Source organism: Panthera leo, chromosome F2 (assembly GCF_018350215.1).
Source record: "Panthera leo isolate Ple1 chromosome F2, P.leo_Ple1_pat1.1, whole genome shotgun sequence".
Taxonomy (NCBI): Eukaryota; Metazoa; Chordata; class Mammalia; order Carnivora; family Felidae; genus Panthera; species Panthera leo.
The window spans coordinates 6229573-6237234 of NC_056695.1; positions in this window are offsets into that span (position 1 = coordinate 6229573).

Consider the following 7662-nt stretch of genomic DNA (forward strand, 5'->3'; position numbering starts at 1 on the left):
ACTGATTTTTAGGTCTTTGATCTCTGAAGCAAGGATTTCTCTGGCATCTTCTCTGCTTTTTTCAAGCCTACCTAGTATTCTTATGATTCTTTCTAAATTCTTTTTTAAATATATTACTGTTTTAAGTAAATCTGTAGCTACAGTTTCCTCTTGATCTTTCTTTTGGGAAGAATTCTCCATCTTGTCATTTTGTCTAGGTTTCTGTCTTTTGCATGTTATGAAAGCTTGTTATGCTTCCTGCTCCTGAGAGTAATGCTATATTATGAAGGTGTCCAGGCCCACACTGTCCAGGACCTGGGGCTTCAGAAAGAGTTTCTGGTATATGCTATGTGCACTGTGCTATTGTGTTTTGGCTGCTCTCTCCCACAGGTGACTCCTCTGAAGAGTGCCTCCTTGCTTGCAGTGGGGAGCGTTTGGACCTTTAATTAGGTGTGCTTTGATTTGTTTGTTAAGATAAGTCTGATTTTAAAAAAGATAAAGACTTGTCCAAAAAAAAAAAAAAAGACAGAGAAAGAGAAAAGGAAAAGGAACAAAAACAATAACAACAACGATAACAACCATGAAAAGAGACAAACAAAAAACTGTAAGCCTGGTTCCAAAGAGAGAGAAAGAAAGAAAGAAAGAAAGAGAAAGAAAACAAAAGAAAGAAAGAAAGAGAGAAAGAAAGAAAGGAAAGAAAGAAAGAAAGAAAGAAAGAAAAGAAAGAAAACAAAAAAAAGAAAGAAAGAAAGAAAGAAAGAAATCCTATTTCCACTAGAACTGAAGCCAACACCTTGGAGCACTCTATGATCAGTAGAGGCCCACTGCACTGGCTCACAGTCAGACCTGGGTGCAGGGGATGAGGTTTGGTGTAAGTGGCTCCAGCCTCCACTGGAAGCACTGTGTTGCTCACTAGGGTCTGACCATGCTGGAGGACCTGGCATGGCACAGACCCATTCCCTCCTCCAGAGGAGAGCCTCACATCACTGTGTCTGGTGTCTTTTTGTCCCAGAAAAGCAGTCAACGAGCCATGCAAGGGCTTGGAGTTTATAGTGAAGCACAGTGAAAAGCTGTGACCAGGTTATCCGCCCTCTGCCCACACCTCTGTCCCTTGCTAATGAACTCAATGGCGCTCAGCGGTGTCTGTCACGTCTTTTGTCCTTGGAGAGGCAGTGCATTCCGGGAAGGAGAACATCTCTCCCAGGGGATCCCCATAGCACGCTGTCCGTTCCCATGCCTCCACCCTCCTTTTTCCCCGGAGCACCGCTGCCCACCGAGAGCGACTCCAGCAAAAGGCACAGAACTTCTAAAACCTCAGAATTTGAGCTCCACTATTTGTAAAAACTTGCATTAGTAAGTTCCTCTTGACTCCCCCGTCAGTAGTTTTGGGGGAATGTTCTTGCATGAATGTGACCCACGACTCTCTCTTTTCCTCTCTCTCTCTCTCTCTCCTTTCTGCATGAAAAGGGCTCTCTTCCCCTCCATGGCACCATGGTTTTTCTCTCCCCCAATTCATGTCTCTGCACCTCATACTTGCCACATTGTCTCCCTCTAATTGTGCAGATTTTTCTCTTAATCTTCAGATCAACTTCCTAGGTGTACAAAATGACTGGATGTTTATCTACCTGTATTCGAGGGATGAGACAAGCCAAGAGTCCCCTGTTACTCTGCCATCTTAACTGTCCTAGAACATGGACATTTGTATTTCCACAATGAACACACTGCATCGTGGGCTTAAATAAAACACGACACTCAAAAACTGCAAAACACACATTCTTTTAAAACATATTCAGAACCAATTTAGTTATTCAGATCACAAAGGAAATTTTATTTCAATAGGCTAAAAGTTTCCTTAATATAATAACAACTTAATATTCTATGAGTATTGTAGAGAGGTTTCTGAAGCTTACAAAACATCTTGGCCCACTTAATGGCTTCATTGGTTCTGCTTTCTGGTCAGAGTTGACTGCTATCATGCCACCCGGCCTTTCTCAATAACGGTGTCCTAGCCTCAGTTTCCAGTCTCCGAAGCCTCAAATCTCTCCCAGCCCCATATCTCCCTTCCCATATGCAAAGTGAGGAAAATAACATATATCTTGTTATATATTTGAAAATTAGACGTGGGGCACCTGGGTGGCTCAGTCAGTTGAGAGTCCGACTTCGGCTCAGGTCATGATCTCGCGGTCCTTGAGTTCAAGCCCCGCGTCGGGCCCTGTGCTGACGGCTCAGAGCCTGGAGCCTGTTTCAGATTCTGTGTCTCCCTCTCTCTCTGACCTTCCCCCATTCATGCTCTGTCTCTCTCTGTCTCAAAAATGAATAAACATTAAAAAAAATTTTTTTAAAGAAAATTAGATGTGATTTATATAAAAGATCTAGAGCAATGCCTAACACACAGTAGACATTCGTAAATTATAGCCGCAGTTCTGTGAAAGCCGCATTTGGATATGCACATTCAGGGGGTTTTGGAGATCACTGCGTGGCCCTTCAAATCTCGTTCACATTGTTCTGCCCTTGTATTCTCAGAGAATTGGGGGTGGGCCCAAATGGGTTCTGATCACCAGGCTGTGAACAATGTAGGATGCCACTTACCCAGAGAAAGAACATTTTGTCTTTACACAAAGGAAGCCTCAACTCACCCAGATGTGGGGCACTGGGCTGCACCCACGGGAGTGGGAAGCACTGTTGTCTACTGCACACAAATCACTCTCAGCTCTACCCCAGGGGGAAACATATTTCCTAATGAGTCTGAAGGTATCACATAGGTCGATGGTGGCCTTAGACAAAGACACTGAAAAGAACGGTCTTTCTTCCTCCAGTACAATGCTGGGCTGGGCTGTGAAGTTTGGAATTAGCGTTGCCAACTCTAATCATAAAGATGATAACTCCTAGAGCATTTACTTATGATAGCAAACAAGTGGGCTTAGTTTCTTGATCTCCCTCTGCTGTGCATATGCAGAGATAAGGCACAACTTCTAGGTGACAGAGTTAGGATTTGAACCCAAGGCCAAGATTGACCTCTACCCTACACCCTCTGAAGGTAGGGCTATAAAAGCAACACCTTTTACAGGACAAGACAAGGACCCTGAAGACGGAATGATGGAAAGATGGAAGAAACCCCGTCCTTAATGCTGTTACACAACAACTAAATCAACCTTGCCTGCATTCACTCCGCCTTGGGAGTTCTCAATATGTAGGTCATCAATCTGCATATTGTTTGAGCCTCTTTAGGATGGAGTTTTTTATTCCTTGTGACTGAAAGCATAATAAATAGATACAGGTAAGGAAAGGACCAATGGATGGTGTAAGATTATGGACAGGACCCCATCCCCCTAGAGGCCTGGACTAAGGACATATTTATGATAGTATGGTGGGTGGGTAGAGGAAGACGGTGTGAACTTCAGGAAGTCCTAGAAGCTCAACAAATCACCCAAAAGAAAGAGGATCTGAGGAGGAATGGTTGACAACATGGGGAAGGAGTTCCATTGGTGAATATTTGATTATCATAGAGATGTTAACTGATGTTTGAAGGTAAAGGTAGAAAGGCAATGTTTGGGTTGTGTTTTGTTTTTTGGGGTTGTTGGTTTTTTTGGTGTTTTTTTTTTTTTTTTTGCTTTGCTTTTTTTTTTTTTTGCTTTGTTTTATTTTTACCATTTACCAACTGCAGCTGCCAAGTCTTAAAAAAACACTTAAAAAATAGCACAGCCTTCCCACAACTGACTCCAAGTAATTACAACATTTTAAAACAACACATTGAAGAGCTAGGAAGCGTTTATCCAAAGCCAATGGCACGATTCTTAGATCACCAAGTGCAAACTAATTTCCTTATAAAGAGAAGCAAAGAGTGTCATGGGTAGAGCATAAGAAAATAGAGGTCTGTTGTGTTTCTCGATGCTGTCTTGAGGCCACACAAAAGGCAACCGTTAATAAGTAATTTTACAGGAGAGGGGGGTGCACACTTTTTCTTACCCCCCCCCCAGCTGAGTGTATAAAAACAGAAAAGGCTTATATTAAATTCATTCTGACAATGTGGAAAGGGCACTGGAGTAGGACTTGATTCTAAGTCACTCAGGATACAAAATGGATAAGCCATAAGGCTTTCCCTCAGGAACCCAGTCTGTGGCATCGAACTTGAGTAACCAGGGCACTGATTCTAGCTTTAGTCTGCTGTGGTATCTCGGATCTCTTCTCCCAGGGGGCTGTTTCACCCTTTCTCCCCTAACAAGCTAATAACACAGAGAAAAGCATCTACATCCCCATGTCTTCCACAGAAAGTGAGGGATTTAGAGAAATGAGCTCTGTCTCATCAATCAGTGTGGAAAATAAGGCCTTCCTCTCTCTACAAGCCTATGATTCTGTGATGACTAACTTCCTCTGGGGCTCTACATGAGAGCTATTAGTCTTCTGGGCTGCTCTCCTATGGGCCATGAAAGAAAGAGGGGTGGTTAATATGGAAATAGTTTTCTATTCTATCCATTCACCGCCAGTCAGTGAGTTAGTTGTTGAAATTAACAGATATCTGCGTTTCGTTGAATGCCTACCATGAAACCGAGCCCTAAGGATATGAAACAATGAAACAAGACCTATTTCTTCCCTGGGGCTTCACATTCAGATGCTTCTGAACCCAGGGTCTGGGTAGTGAACCCAATGTCTACCGCAAAAGATGACTTTACTAAAAACATACACCACTGGCTTTGTGTCTCAGAATCGAAATCAGGTTATAACTTTGCCTAAGGCAGAATTGCTAGGAGTATGTCTGCCCACTTGCTTTGTGTTAAGTATGGCCCACCCCTGCTCTAAACCAGGGGAGACCTAGGGTTCCAGATCCTACTTGAAATCACGTGTAACCACGAGAGGTCATTAGGCCTCAAAGAGTTACTCAGAGCAACCAGGCAAGGAAATCCACAAGCTTCATTTGATCCTGAAGGTGGCAAAATGTGCCCTCAACTGCACACACCAGTATCTGAAAGCAAACTTGGCCCCGATGGTACAATTCGGGCTGCAGAACGATTGTTCTGCTTTCCTAAGGGACATGTGACTCACAAAGGCAAATAGGCATAGGCTTTTATCAATGGCTTCTTTGTTTTAAAAAGCTAGGATTCACAATGTGCATGATTATTTTTTTTTCTTAGTTAGGAACCACTTAACCAGGTGTCTGAAAAGCTCTTATGAATTCAAAATGTAGTTTAGAGCTCCACGCCCCCACCTCCCACTGTCCCCTCTGTCAGCCCAGCAGGAGCCAGCATGGTCACAGCTGTTGGATTATGCTCATCTACCTCTGCTGTCCACAGATGGCACAAGGCTCAGCAACGTGGCATTCCCATTCAGTGAAGCATGTGGTTCCCCATCACAGTAGGCTTTAAGTGGTTTCTCCTTCCTTCCTTCCTTCCTTCCTTCCTTCCTTCCTGCTATTGTTGTTGATGTAACTTTTTTCAGGAAAGGATGTTTACTTAGCTATTTAGAACTGTCCTATAGTGCATAACAGCACTTACTTACTCTACAAAAAGTAACTCTACAAAAAGGAGAGACTTCCTGCCTTCGCATAGTCAAGAGTCCAGATATTTTGACGAACACGAGTAAATGAAACTGGTTAAGAGCTCAGGACCCGCGACCTGACCGTGAGAAAAGGGACACTGAGCAAGTTATAATCTTCTCTGCGCCTCTTTACTCCTCTCTGAAATGGGGTCAGTAATAGCACAATTCACAGGCGGCTGTGAAGATGCAATCAGTTCAGGCTTATAAAGTGCTTAGAACAGCGTATGGAACATAAAGGTAATAACGAACTTTTATAGAGAGCTTCCGAGTAAGACCTTAATAAATATTGGTTCTTGTTTATGCTGAACGAAACCCCCATTTTTCTTAGGCTCAGCCTTTCCACTGATTTTTCCTACTCTCCTTAAATCTCTTCTCCACACGGCAGAGAGCTATTTTCAGCGTAAAAATTGTCCGTGGCTTAGAAATTAGCGGGGTTTGTAAACCTGAAGGCAGAAGAGATCATCCGTCTGTTCTGTACTCTAGTTGATAAAGTTGTGTCCTGTTGGAGTATAGGTTGACAAATCTGTTGCTGCTATATACATTCACTGGAATGGACCAGTAGAGTCAGTGGATGGCAGATGTTCAAAACCAGGTCTCTCTCTCTTGGAGTGGAAGCTTACAGATAAGTGGGGGAAGATGCCAGAATGACCCAGGTGGTGACTGACGAATGAGAGGTGGAATCGTCAGCACTGTCTTAGGTCGCTCAAGCTACTATGACAAAATACCATAAGCTGACTGACTTATAAATACACAACATTCATTAAAAAACAGTTCTTTAAAAAAAAATTCGTACATGCTATTCCACCACCCGAAACTCACCAACAACCTCTGGTTAATATTCCTACTTCCCCAAATGCTCCTCAGGTCCTAACCGACAGGGTCCCACCTACTCCTAAGTTCCATGTCCTCCATGAGCTGTCTCTGGAGGCCCACGAAAGACTGGTCTTCTCTTACAGCCTTCACACCCTTGTCTCTGCCTGCCATACTCTTACCCCCACTTCTGATGAAGAAGTTAAACCAGATCAGATGTCATGCTTTCATCAACACAACAATCATGGCGGACCCAACATAAATAACTAGATCCCGGCTACACAGCTCAGTGACACAGCGGGGGCCTTTGGGTCATATCTTTCCTTCCAAGACCTCTACTGTCTTCACATCCTTCAATGTCAAGTTTGCAAACGTTCTGAATAGCATTTTCTTCTCATTTCGACACGGCATTTCTGAAGCTAGATGTGGAGTTACCAGTTGTTAAGAACTACTTCAGGACAGTCTTGCCTTTTCTGCAGTAATCAAGCAAACATATGCTCCAAGACTATCACCCTGCTCCTGGAGAAAGTCAGGCAGGCGACCCTGTCCGCACCACTGCCGCAGAAGAGGCTTCCATGAATTAATCCTCTACCACCAGCTGCCGGTGCAGCCCTCCCTGCTGCCTATAGCACTGACTTCCTCAACGTTCCGTCTGCTCAAACGTGGGGGTGGCTTTGCAGAGGTTGTTTATCGCAGAGACTCTCAGCTTATCTATCTTTTTCCTTCTAAAAGCAAAGCCCGCACGATTTCCAATTACTTTCTGGAGAAGAAACTCCCCAGTGAAAAATGAAGCGAACTGTTCAAGGTGATATTTTGAATGAGGATGCTCCAGATTTCACTGTCAATGCTTCCAGAAAAGTACAAATGATGCATTCTTTCTCCCACTCCCCCCGCAAAAAAGCTAAGAAATATCATTAACTCCCCAGTAGATTTGCCTAGGGTTCCTAATAAAAATTTAAAATCGTTTTCTTCTTCAGGCACCCTAGTGAATCTTTGAAGCAACCTGTAATGATCTTAATTGGCTGTGACTCTCTGAATTATTTCTACACGAGAGTGTGCTTCATGATATTTTTCTTGCTGTTGCTCTTAATAGAAGTTATTTTCCCCAAAGGGCTTCAGTGCTTCTAGCTTAACTCAAAAAAAAGTCAGCGAAATTGATCTCTTAAAAACCATTCTTTGTATGGCAGTAAATAAGATATTATAACAATGTTAAGCTCACTTTTTATAGGTTACAGTGTTTATAAGCAAGTGGGTTGAAGTCTGTTTGCAGAATAAACCATCTTTTAAATGGCCCCCAAATTAGTAAAAAATGTCAGTTCCTTGCTTTTCCACATTTACTAA